Genomic DNA, 13497 nt, shown 5'->3' with positions numbered 1-13497 from the left:
GAGCATGCTGCGTCGGTGTTGTAGTGCTGTTTGAGCAGAGCATGCTGCGTCGGTGTTGTAGTGATGTTTGAGCAGAGCATGCTGCGTCGGTGTTGTAGTGATGTTTGAGCAGAGCATGCTGCGTCGGTGTTGTAGTGATGTTTGAGCAGAGCATGCTGCGTCAGTGTTGTAGTGATGTTTGAGCAGAGCATGCTGCGTCAGTGTTGTAGTGCTGTTTGAGCAGAGCATGCTGCGTCGGTGTTGTAGTGATGTTTGAGCAGAGCATGCTGCGTCGGTGTTGTAGTGATGTTTGAGCAGAGCATGCTGCGTCAGTGTTGTAGTGCTGTTTGAGCAGAGCATGCTGCGTCAGTGTTGTAGTGATGTTTGAGCAGAGCATGCTGTCAGTGTTGTAGTGATGTTTGAGCAGAGCATGCTGCGTTAGTGTTGTAGTGATGTTTGAGCAGAGCATGCTGTCAGTGTTGTAGTGATGTTTGAGCAGAGCATGCTGCGTTAGTGTTGTAGTGATGTTTGAGCAGAGCATGCTGTCAGTGTTGTAGTGCTGTTTGAGCAGAGCATGCTGCGTCAGTGTTGTAGTGATGTTTGAGCAGAGCATGCTGCGTCAGTGTTGTAGTGCTGTTTGAGCAGAGCATGCTGCGTCAGTGTTGCAGTGATGTTTGAGCAGAGCATGCTGCGTCAGTGTTGTAGTGATGTTTGAGCAGAGCATGCTGCGTCAGTGTTGTAGTGATGTTTGAGCAGAGCATGCTGCGTCAGTGTTGTAGTGCTGTTTGAGCAGAGCATGCTGCGTCAGTGTTGTAGTGATGTTTGAGCAGAGCATGCTGCGTCAGTGTTGTAGTGATGTTTGAGCAGAGCATGCTGCGTCAGTGTTGTAGTGATGTTTGAGCAGAGCATGCTGCGTCAGTGTTGTAGTGATGTTTGAGCAGAGCATGCTGCGTCAGTGTTGTAGTGATGTTTGAGCAGAGCATGCTGCGTCAGTGTTGTAGTGATGTTTGAGCAGAGCATGCTGCGTCAGTGTTGTAGTGATGTTTGAGCAGAGCATGCTGCGTCAGTGTTGTAGTGCTGTTTGAGCAGAGCATGCTGCGTCAGTGTTGTAGTGATGTTTGAGCAGAGCATGCTGCGTCAGTGTTGTAGTGATGTTTGAGCAGAGCATGCTGCGTCAGTGTTGTAGTGATGTTTGAGCAGAGCATGCTGCGTCAGTGTTGTAGTGATGTTTGAGCAGAGCATGCTGCGTCAGTGTTGTAGTGATGTTTGAGCAGAGCATGCTGCGTCAGTGTTGTAGTGATGTTTGAGCAGAGCATGCTGCGTCAGTGTTGTAGTGCTGTTTGAGCAGAGCATGCTGCGTCAGTGTTGCAGTGATGTTTGAGCAGAGCATGCTGCGTCAGTGTTGTAGTGATGTTTGAGCAGAGCATGCTGCGTCAGTGTTGTAGTGATGTTTGAGCAGAGCATGCTGCGTCAGTGTTGTAGTGCTGTTTGAGCAGAGCATGCTGCGTCAGTGTTGTAGTGATGTTTGAGCAGAGCATGCTGCGTCAGTGTTGTAGTGATGTTTGAGCAGAGCATGCTGCGTCAGTGTTGTAGTGATGTTTGAGCAGAGCCTACAGTCCTCTTTTTATATCTCAACACATCTGGGGAAGAGAGATACGATGACCCATTCCCCTGACTGTAAGTATTGATCGGTCCCCTGACTGTAAGTATTGATCGGTCCCCTGACTGTAAGTATTGATCGGTCCCCTGACTGTAAGTATTGATCGGTCCCCTGACAGTAAGTAAGTATTGATCGGTCCCCTGACAGTAAGTAAGTATTGATCGGTCCCCTGACAGTAAGTAAGTATTGATCGGTCCCCTGACAGTAAGTATTGATCGGTCCCCTGACAGTAAGTAAGTATTGATCGGTCCCCTGACAGTAAGTAAGTATTGATCTGTCCCCTGACAGTAAGTAAGTATTGATCGGTCCCCCTAACAGTAGGTATTGATCGGTCCCCTGACAGTAAGTAAGTATTGATCGGTCCCCCTAACAGTAGGTATTGATCGGTCCCCCTAACAGTAGGTATTGATCGGTTCCCCTAACAGTAAGTATTGATCGGTCCCCCTAACAGTAAGTATTGATCGGTTCCCCTAACAGTAAGTATTGATCGGTCCCCCTAACAGTAAGTATTTATCGGTCCCCTAACAGTAAGTATTGATCGGTCCCCTAACAGTAAGTATTGATCGGTCCCCTAACAGTAAGTATTGATCGGTCCCCTAACAGTAAGTATTGATCGGTTCCCCTAACAGTAAGTATTGATCGGTTACCCTAACAGTAAGTATTGATCGGTTACCCTAACAGTAAGTATTGATCGGTTACCCTAACAGTAAGTATTGATCGGTCCCCTAACAGTAAGTATTGATCGGTTACCCTAACAGTAAGTATTGATCGGTCCCCCTAACAGTAAGTAAGTATTGATCGGTCCCCTGACAGTAAGTATTGATCGGTTCCCCTAACAGTAAGTATTGATCGGTCCCCCTAACAGTAAGTAAGTATTGATCGGTTCCCCTAACAGTAGGTATTGATCGGTCCCCCTAACAGTAAGTATTGATCGGTTCCCCTAACAGTAGGTATTGATCGGTCCCCCTAACAGTAAGTAAGTATTGATCGGTCCCCCTAACAGTAAGTAAGTATTGATCGGTCCCCTGACAGTAAGTAAGTATTGATCGGTTCCCCTAACAGTAAGTATTGATCGGTCCCCCTAACAGTAAGTAAGTATTGATCGGTTCCCCTAACAGTAAGTATTGATCGGTCCCCCTAACAGTAAGTATTGATCGGTCCCCCTAACAGTAAGTATTGATCGGTCCCCCTAACAGTAAGTAAGTATTGATCGGTCCCCTGACAGTAAGTAAGTATTGATCGGTTCCCCTAACAGTAAGTATTGATCGGTCCCCCTAACAGTAAGTAAGTATTGATCGGTTCCCCTAACAGTAAGTATTGATCGGTCCCCCTGACAGTAAGTATTGATCGGTCCCCTGACAGTAAGTATTGATCGGTCCCCTAACAGTAAGTAAGTATTGATCGGTTCCCCTGACAGTAAGTAAGTATTGATCGGTCCCCTGACAGTAAGTATTGATCGGTCCCCTGACAGTAAGTATTGATCGGTCCCCCTAACAGTAAGTAAGTATTGATCGGTTCCCCTAACAGTAAGTATTGATCGGTCCCCCTAACAGTAAGTATTGATCGGTCCCCCTGACAGTAAGTATTGATCGGTCCCCTGACAGTAAGTATTGATCGGTCCCCTAACAGTAAGTAAGTATTGATCGGTTCCCCTGACAGTAAGTAAGTATTGATCGGTCCCCTGACAGTAAGTATTGATCGGTCCCCTGACAGTAAGTAAGTATTGATCGGTCCCCCTAACAGTAAGTATTGATCGGTCCCCTAACAGTAAGTAAGTATTGATCGGTCCCCTAACAGTAAGTAAGTATTGATCGGTTCCCTAACAGTAAGTATTGATCGGTCCCCTGACAGTAAGTATTGATCGGTTCCCCTAACAGTAAGTAAGTATTGATCGGTCCCCTAACAGTAAGTATTGATCGGTCCCCTAACAGTAGGTATTGATCGGTCCCCTAACAGTAAGTATTGATCGGTCCCCTAACAGTAAGTATTGATCGGTTCCCCTAACAGTAAGTATTGATCGGTTCCCCTAACAGTAAGTATTGATCGGTTCCCCTAACAGTAAGTATTGATCGGTTCCCCTAACAGTAAGTAAGTATTGATCGGTCCCCCTGACAGTAAGTAAGTATTGATCGGTCCCCTGACAGTAAGTATTGATCGGTCCCCTAACAGTAAGTAAGTATTGATCGGTCCCCCTAACAGTAAGTAAGTATTGATCGGTCCCCTAACAGTAAGTAAGTATTGATCGGTCCCCTAACAGTAAGTATTGATCGGTCCCCTGACAGTAAGTAAGTATTGATCGGTCCCCTAACAGTAAGTATTGATCGGTTCCCCTAACAGTAGGTATTGATCGGTCCCCTAACAGTAGGTATTGATCGGTTCCCCTAACAGTAAGTATTGATCGGTCCCCTGACAGTAAGTATTGATGGTCCCCTAACAGTAAGTATTGATCGGTTCCCCTAACAGTAAGTATTGATCGGTTCCCCTAACAGTAAGTATTGATCGGTTCCCCTAACAGTAAGTATTGATCGGTTCCCCTAACAGTAGGTATTGATCGGTCCCCTAACAGTAAGTATTGATCGGTTCCCCTAACAGTAAGTAAGTATTGATCGGTCCCCCTAACAGTAAGTATTGATCGGTCCCCTAACAGTAGGTATTGATCGGTCCCCTAACAGTAAGTATTGATCGGTTACCCTAACAGTAGGTATTGATCGGTTCCCCTAACAGTAAGTAAGTATTGATTGGTTCCCCTAACAGTAAGTAAGTATTGATCGGTTCCCCTAACAGTAGGTATTGATCGGTCCCCCTAACAGTAGGTATTGATCGGTTCCCCTAACAGTAAGTATTGATCGGTCCCCCTAACAGTAAGTATTGATCGGTTCCCCTAACAGTAAGTATTGATCGGTCCCCCTAACAGTAAGTATTTATCGGTCCCCTAACAGTAAGTATTGATCGGTCCCCTAACAGTAAGTATTGATCGGTCCCCTAACAGTAAGTATTGATCGGTCCCCTAACAGTAAGTATTGATCGGTTCCCCTAACAGTAAGTATTGATCGGTTACCCTAACAGTAAGTATTGATCGGTCCCCTAACAGTAAGTATTGATCGGTTACCCTAACAGTAAGTATTGATCGGTCCCCTAACAGTAAGTATTGATCGGTTACCCTAACAGTAAGTATTGATCGGTCCCCCTAACAGTAAGTAAGTATTGATCGGTCCCCTGACAGTAAGTATTGATCGGTTCCCCTAACAGTAAGTATTGATCGGTCCCCCTAACAGTAAGTAAGTATTGATCGGTTCCCCTAACAGTAGGTATTGATCGGTCCCCCTAACAGTAAGTATTGATCGGTCCCCCTAACAGTAGGTATTGATCGGTCCCCCTAACAGTAAGTATTGATCGGTCCCCCTAACAGTAAGTAAGTATTGATCGGTCCCCTGACAGTAAGTAAGTATTGATCGGTTCCCCTAACAGTAAGTATTGATCGGTCCCCCTAACAGTAAGTAAGTATTGATCGGTTCCCCTAACAGTAAGTATTGATCGGTCCCCCTAACAGTAAGTATTGATCGGTCCCCCTAACAGTAAGTATTGATCGGTCCCCCTAACAGTAAGTAAGTATTGATCGGTCCCCTGACAGTAAGTAAGTATTGATCGGTCCCCTGACAGTAAGTAAGTATTGATCGGTCCCCTGACAGTAAGTAAGTATTGATCGGTCCCCCTAACAGTAAGTAAGTATTGATCGGTTCCCCTAACAGTAAGTATTGATCGGTTCCCCTAACAGTAAGTATTGATCGGTCCCCCTAACAGTAAGTAAGTATTGATCGGTTCCCCTAACAGTAAGTATTGATCGGTCCCCCTAACAGTAAGTATTGATCGGTCCCCCTGACAGTAAGTATTGATCGGTCCCCTGACAGTAAGTATTGATCGGTCCCCTAACAGTAAGTAAGTATTGATCGGTTCCCCTGACAGTAAGTAAGTATTGATCGGTCCCCTGACAGTAAGTATTGATCGGTCCCCTGACAGTAAGTAAGTATTGATCGGTCCCCCTAACAGTAAGTATTGATCGGTCCCCTAACAGTAAGTAAGTATTGATCGGTCCCCTAACAGTAAGTAAGTATTGATCGGTTCCCTAACAGTAAGTATTGATCGGTCCCCTGACAGTAAGTATTGATCGGTTCCCCTAACAGTAAGTAAGTATTGATCGGTCCCCTAACAGTAAGTATTGATCGGTCCCCTAACAGTAGGTATTGATCGGTCCCCTAACAGTAAGTATTGATCGGTCCCCTAACAGTAAGTATTGATCGGTTCCCCTAACAGTAAGTATTGATCGGTTCCCCTAACAGTAAGTAAGTATTGATCGGTCCCCTAACAGTAAGTATTGATCGGTTCCCCTAACAGTAAGTATTGATCGGTTCCCCTAACAGTAAGTATTGATCGGTTCCCCTAACAGTAGGTATTGATCGGTCCCCTAACAGTAAGTAAGTATTGATCGGTCCCCTAACAGTAAGTAAGTATTGATCGGTCCCCTGACAGTAAGTATTGATCGGTCCCCTGACAGTAAGTAAGTATTGATCGGTCCCCTAACAGTAAGTATTGATCGGTTCCCCTAACAGTAGGTATTGATCGGTCCCCTAACAGTAGGTATTGATCGGTTCCCCTAACAGTAAGTATTGATCGGTTCCCCTAACAGTAAGTATTGATCGGTCCCCTGACAGTAAGTATTGATGGTCCCCTAACAGTAAGTATTGATCGGTTCCCCTAACAGTAAGTATTGATCGGTTCCCCTAACAGTAAGTATTGATCGGTTCCCCTAACAGTAAGTATTGATCGGTCCCCTGACAGTAAGTAAGTATTGATCGGTCCCCTAACAGTAAGTATTGATCGGTTCCCCTAACAGTAGGTATTGATCGGTCCCCTAACAGTAAGTATTGATCGGTTCCCCTAACAGTAAGTATTGATCGGTTCCCCTAACAGTAAGTATTGATCGGTCCCCTGACAGTAAGTAAGTATTGATCGGTCCCCTAACAGTAAGTATTGATCGGTTCCCCTAACAGTAAGTATTGATCGGTCCCCTGACAGTAAGTAAGTATTGATCGGTCCCCTAACAGTAAGTATTGATCGGTTCCCCTAACAGTAGGTATTGATCGGTCCCCTAACAGTAAGTATTGATCGGTTCCCCTAACAGTAAGTATTGATCGGTTCCCCTAACAGTAAGTATTGATCGGTCCCCTGACAGTAAGTAAGTATTGATCGGTCCCCTAACAGTAAGTATTGATCGGTTCCCCTAACAGTAGGTATTGATCGGTCCCCTAACAGTAAGTATTGATCGGTTCCCCTAACAGTAAGTATTGATCGGTTCCCCTAACAGTAAGTATTGATCGGTCCCCTGACAGTAAGTATTGATCGGTCCCCTGACAGTAAGTATTGATCGGTTCCCCTAACAGTAAGTATTGATCGGTTCCCCTAACAGTAAGTATTGATCGGTTCCCCTAACAGTAAGTATTGATCGGTTCCCCTAACAGTAAGTATTGATCGGTTCCCCTAACAGTAAGTATTGATCGGTCCCCCTAACAGTAAGTATTGATCGGTCCCCTAACAGTAGGTATTGATCGGTCCCCCTAACAGTATGTAAGTATTGATTGGTTCCCTCTACATATGTTTAGTGGTGTTTTCTCCACTTGACATCCGTGTCACCAGTCAGATCTGAACCCTGGTCTCCCGCATATCAAACCAACACCTTAACCAATAGGCCAAGAGGACATTCTGTCTCAAGCGGAGGGTGACACGTATTTTATGCCTCAGGTAGAACCTCATCAGTAGAGCTTTGAGTCCGACTCACCTCCACTACATACAGGGATGATCACCAAGGAAAATACATGTTTTTTAAAGCTCGTTGTCTAACAGTCTTTTTCAGTATCTGGTCTGGAGATCATTCAGCTGGGGAAGACTGGAGCAGGGATGAGTGTGACAGGAAACACCAAAGAGGTGTTTATAGAGGAGTTATCTTCTGAGTCTGTGACGACACAATGTGATGATGTCCAGAGGATGAAGAGGACAGCTTCAGACACTACTGAAACAGCAGGAGGAGGAGCAGCAGGAGGTGCAGCAGCAGGAGGAGCAGGCATAACAGAAGGTGTACTAGCAGCAGTACTAGGAGGAGTAGCAGGAGGAGGAGCAGCAGGAGCAACAGAAGGTGTACTAGCAGCAGTACTAGGAGGAGAAAAGGAAGCAGCAACAGAAGGTGTACTAGCACCAGTACTAGGAATGGCAGGAGAAGGAGCAGCAGCAGGAGGAGCAGGGGAAGGTGTAGTAGCAGCAGTACTAGGAGGAGCAGCAACAGGAGTATTGGTATTAGCTTTGGGAATACCAGCAGGAATAGCAGGAGCAGGTGTAGCAGCAGTTGCAGGAGTAGCATTTGCAGAGATTTTTCAAAAACTTATGCCGAAATCTACAAAAGGCAGGTGGAAAAGAGAAAGCCTCTGAAAAGGGAGTACAGATCTGGTTAACAACAATGAAACTACATGAGAGGATATTGTATGTTTGTTTCTCTAGTTAAGACTAATGTAAAAATGTATGGGTTCAAATTATAAAACAAAACGTACATCAATATACCTTTATGGAAGGAACTTGTGTACTTTTTAAAATCAGTCCATCCCTCTTATTTATCGTCATTTTTTTCAATGGAACGTTTAGGGACCCCAAAAAATCATTCTTTAAGTTGCAATGTGAATAAATGTTACTATCATGTTTGTGTAGTGAAACATGGGTAATTTCATGGTGATTTTAAAGTAACCAATGAAGGATATATCACTGATTAAATATAATTTGTCTATTGTGTCTTGCATGCAATATAAATATAAAAACAAACATTTATTGACATGTTGTGTACCGTTAGTAAATGGGTGTGGCGTTAGATGCGCCCCCTCCTGCACCAATAGCAAACAGGTATGAGATTCCATTACGGGTTCTAGAGGAAACTAATGTGAAACTCCCATGTCCCCTGTAATCAGACTCAACACATAGATTGACAGAAAAATCGACGTTGTGAGGATCCATTTCTCTCCGGAGTCGGTTGGATAGAAGATCCTACAGCCACTTTGTCAATTTGAAGGCAAACTGACATAATGCCTAGATTGGTCCCCTGCAGTAATCCTTGGCTAATGCAGTGTTCCATTAAAAAAAAGAGCATCTGTGCCATTATTTCAACTTCTAACAATAATAATAATAATATTTTGTCATTTTAGATTATATTAATTGAGACAGTTTTATATCTTGTGTCATTGCTGTACTGCAACATAAAAACAATAATCAAGATTACACAGTCCGTGACGTCACTGCTTTGAGTTTGCGTAGGCCTACAGTACATATTGCCATCTACTGGGCAGGTTGTGTTACTACATTTGATTTCCCTCAACTGTCATTCAGTGTGTAGAAGAGATGCCCATCTGACTCAATGCGTAGGGTGACAGAAAATCGACTTTGTGTGGATTAGTTTCGGAGTCTGGTGGATAGAAAATCCTACAGCCACTTTGTTCATTTGAAGACAAAGGTAACGTTTAGATATGTCATCTGCTCCCGCGGTAACCATAGGCTACTGCAGCGTTCCATAAAATGTATATTTCAACTTAACAATAATACTTTGTAATTTTAGGATCATATTGAGACAGTTGTATTTCTTGTTCATGCTGTACTGCAACATACAAAAATAAATCAAGATTACACAATCCGTGATGTCACTTACTTTCAGTTTGAATAGGCCTACGATACATATTGCCATCTACTGGGCAGGTTATGTTACTACATTAGATACCCCTCATTGTGGAGAAGAGATGGCTGTGACGTGGAACACATTGTTAAAGTAACTTAGTGTAAATCGATATGATTACTATAGGACGGTAAAAGACGCTTGTAATTTCAGAGCGTCCACCAGGAGAAAGATATGGCATCTTCGTCTGGTTCCGGTAAGTCTGTCAGGGTTGTGGAGAAGTTCTGAAATCTATTTTTAATCTACTAGAGAATGTTGTCAGTACCATGTACTCTAACAATGTGCTTTGTTTTTATATCAACAGTGGAGAGGAAGAGGAGAGCTAGCATTTCAGTTCCTCCCCACAGTAAGTATTGACTGAGCAGTGCTCTCTTTTCACACGCACGTCAGGTGGCAGGCTGCCTAGCGGTTCAGAGCAATCCCCGTGCTGACTAGGGCACATCAGATTTCTCACCTAGTTGCTCCAGGGTCACCTGAGATAATAGCTGATGCCTTGCCCCCACTCTCAGGGTGAGATATGAAAAAAAAACATTTAAAAAAAAAGCCAATACACACTTGTACATGTGAGAACAATATTAATAATAATAAGGGTGCTTACATTTATCTTAATGCCATATTCTGGCAAGTCCACAGTCAGGGGAAACACATTGTTTTAATGCCTTTGTTGTGCACTGAATATTGCTGATAATCAAAGGGCATTAGGTCTATTACAAGATGCATTATGTAACTTTTTGGGAGACCACACAAAAATTCACATAGAAATTTGAGTTATAGATCTGTCATTCTCATTGAAAGCAAGTCCAAGAAGCGGTAGATAGGTCCTATTTCTAGGCTTCCCATTCTGGAGTTTCATTTTCGCATCTTTTACTTTGTTTCGTACACCAGCTTAAAAACAGATGAAAATACAATGTTTAGAGAAAATATATTTCACAGCAGTTTAGACGGCACAGTGATTCTGGTTAATCAGCTGTGTTTGCTGGGATGGAGCAAATGTGTGACACCAATCAGGCCCTCGAGGACTGGAGTTGCCCACCCCGTTGATCTACACTTCACATACTTGTTTTGTCACAATCTGAAATTAGGCTGACTATCACAATTTATCAACCAGGAAATGGCAGAGCGATATCTGTATAGTGTACCTTCAAAGTCTCTAACTGTTTCTTCTATAGTGCCTGAAGAACCGAAAAACTCTGATCTGAGGATTGTTCTGCTTGGTCCAGTTGGAGCAGGGAAGAGTGCCACAGGAAATACCATCCTTGGGAGAGAGGCCTTTAAAGTGGACTCATCTCCTGAGTCAGTCACCAAGGCATGCGAGAAACAGAGTAGGGAGGCAAATGGGAGGAAGATTGAAGTGTTGGACACCCCAGGACTCGGCGAGGACAGGAGAAGCGAGATAGCCAGATGCATCATGGACAAGACAGTCCCGGGTCCCCATGTGTTCCTGCTGGTGATTCGGCTGGGGGTAAGGTTGACAGAGGACGAGAGGAACACTGTGAAGTGGATCCAGCAGACCGTCGGACAAGATGCCTCAGACTACACCATGATATTAGTCACCTGTGCAGATTCACTCAGAGAAAACACAGTGGATGACTACGTGAAACAGAACCAATACCTACAGACACTCATCGCCAGCTGTGGAGGCAGATATCACTCATTTAATAATGACGATAGGGACGCCCACAATCAGGTCACAGAGCTGCTGGAGAAGATAGAAGAGATGGTGGAGGTGAATAAAGTGGGGCACTACACCAACTAGATGGACCAGAACGCTCAGAGTGACATCACAGCCCAGAAGATAAAGAGCAGGTCTACAACTTGGGGCGCTACAGCAGCAGCTCTTCTGGTGGCAGCCATTACATTGTTAATACTCTCAGGAGTAGTGAGAGTAGCGGGACCAACAGACCTAGCGGAACCAACAGTATCAACCGGACCAGCATTGGGAATAGCAAAGCTAGCGAGATCAAGAGGAAGAGCCGGACCAGCATTGGTAGTACCAACAGAAGTAACGCGAGTAGCAGTCGGACCAGCATTGGAAGAAATAAAAGGAGTATTGGGAGTACTAGTAGGAGTAGCAGGCGTAGCATTGGTAGCACTCACAGGGGTAGATGGACTAGCATTGGTAGTAGCAGCAGGTATGGCAGGAGTAGCAGGGTCAGCAGTAGGAGTTGCAGGACTAGCATTGGGAGTAGCAGCAGGTATGGCAGGAGTAGCAGGGTCAGCAGTAGGAGTTGCAGGACTAGCATTGGGAGTAGCAGCAGGTATGGCAGGAGTAGCAGGGTCAGCAGTAGGAGTTGCAGGACTAGCATTGGGAGTAGCAGCAGGTATGGCAGGAGTAGCAGGGTCAGCAGTAGGAGTTGCAGGACTAGCATTGGTAGTAGCAGCAGGTATGGCAGGAGTAGCAGGGTCAGCAGTAGGAGTTGCAGGACTAGCATTGGGAGTACCAGCAGGAGTAGCAGGGTCAGCAGTAGGAGTTGCAGGACTAGCATTGGGAGTAGCAGCAGGAGTAGCAGGGTCAGCAGTAGGAGTTGCAGGACTAGCATTGGGAGTACCAGCAGGAGTAGCAATAATAGCAGGAACAGGAGTAGCGGGACTGGCAGGAGTAGAATTAGCAAAGAACTTCCAATGGTATCACAATAGACAGCATAATGGACAGGAGAGGGGTGGAAAACTGATAGAGGAATTCTAAATTCCTATATGTTTTGTAGCCAAAACCAAATTCACACTCTTATCTATTTCATGATAAGTTGTAAGTTTATCATTTTGCATGAATTAGCAAGAGACCAGTCTTAAAAACAAGTTCAGCATTTATTCTTGATGAGTACTGACCCAAAATACAAAGAACATTACATTTTAAAGAGAGAACATAAAATGACGTCATCAGTTTCACACTCTCTCCCATCCTTACAATAGCGTAGTATACTAAGGCCTGGAGATCTTCTACTCCCCTCATAAGACAGACATTCCAATCTGTCTAAAATAAATACTTTTTCTCCCCTAATGGAACATAACCCAAACATTCTTATCATCTCTCCCCCTTAAACTTCCCAAGAGGCACAGACAATTAATTTGTTCTGCTTACATTTTCAGTAACAGCTTATTAACCAAAAACTCTTACTTTTCATATCATAACATAATAGTATTAGAATAAATGGTTCTAATCAATAATGTATACATAATTAATCATTTCAACTATAATTTCCTCTAACAAAAACAGAAAGCCTCCTAAGATAAGTACAGATCTGGTTAAAACAAAGAAAATCCTAGATGGGATGGTCCTGAAGTGTAAAATAGATTAAAGTCTGGGCGGGATGGCTGGGAGGTAACACAGTGGGTATGTCTGCATGAACAGAAAGAGAGGGTGGACTTTTGACCTTTTATTGAATAGATGTGTATCTTTGGTCTCCGTAGGGTTCAGACGGTGTAACTGTTAACAAAATGATGGCAATGTCAAGGAACAAACAAAAACACAATGTTGATGCAAAACAGAAGCACATGGTAAATAAAAGGGCAAACGTAGCCAAATGAAGGACTCCGCATGCTAGTGTTACAAAAAGCAAATAAGAGAAGTGCACAACAACCAAACAGGAAAAAAATATCAATCTACATACCTTGGCCAACCGCTCACAGGCCGACCCCTCACAGGCCGACCCCTCACAGGCCAACCGCTCACAGGCCGACCCCTCACAGGCCGCCCACCACAGGCAACCCGCCCACCACAGGCAAACCGCCCACCACAGGCAAACCGCCCACCACAGGCAACCCGCCCACCACAGGCAACCCGCCCACCACAGGCAACCCGCCCACCACAGGCAACCCGCCCACCACAGGCAACCCGCCCACCACAGGCAAACCGCCCACCACAGGCAACCCGCCCACCACAGGCAAACCGCCCACCACAGGCAAACCGCCCACCACAGGCAACCCGCCCACCACAGGCAACCCGCCCACCACAGGCAACCCGCCCACCACAGGCAACCCGCCCACCACAGGCAAACCGCCCACCACAGGCAACCCGCCCACCACAGGCAACCCGCCCACCACAGGCAACCCGCCCACCACAGGCAACTGCACCTCTGAGTGGTCTGTGCTGTTTGGTTGA

At 45.0% G+C, this 13497-nt stretch overlaps 1 long non-coding RNA gene and 1 pseudogene across 1 annotated transcript; both read left to right on the top strand.

Moving 5' to 3' along the window:
* The first annotated feature begins 990 nt into the window (after positions 1 to 990).
* Positions 991 to 9357, top strand: LOC135536851 (uncharacterized). The gene is made up of 2 exons (XR_010455077.1): positions 991 to 3701; positions 4005 to 9357. It is a non-coding gene; the product is annotated as an uncharacterized LOC135536851 (long non-coding RNA).
* Positions 9358 to 9572: 215 nt separating this feature from the next.
* On the top strand, positions 9573 to 13497 carry LOC135536847 (GTPase IMAP family member 7-like; annotated as a pseudogene).

This window comes from Oncorhynchus masou, unplaced genomic scaffold (assembly GCF_036934945.1).
Source record: "Oncorhynchus masou masou isolate Uvic2021 unplaced genomic scaffold, UVic_Omas_1.1 unplaced_scaffold_671, whole genome shotgun sequence".
NCBI lineage: Eukaryota > Metazoa > Chordata > Actinopteri > Salmoniformes > Salmonidae > Oncorhynchus > Oncorhynchus masou.
Note: the sequence above shows the minus strand (reverse complement) of the source record. Positions and strands in the feature narration are given on the sequence as shown.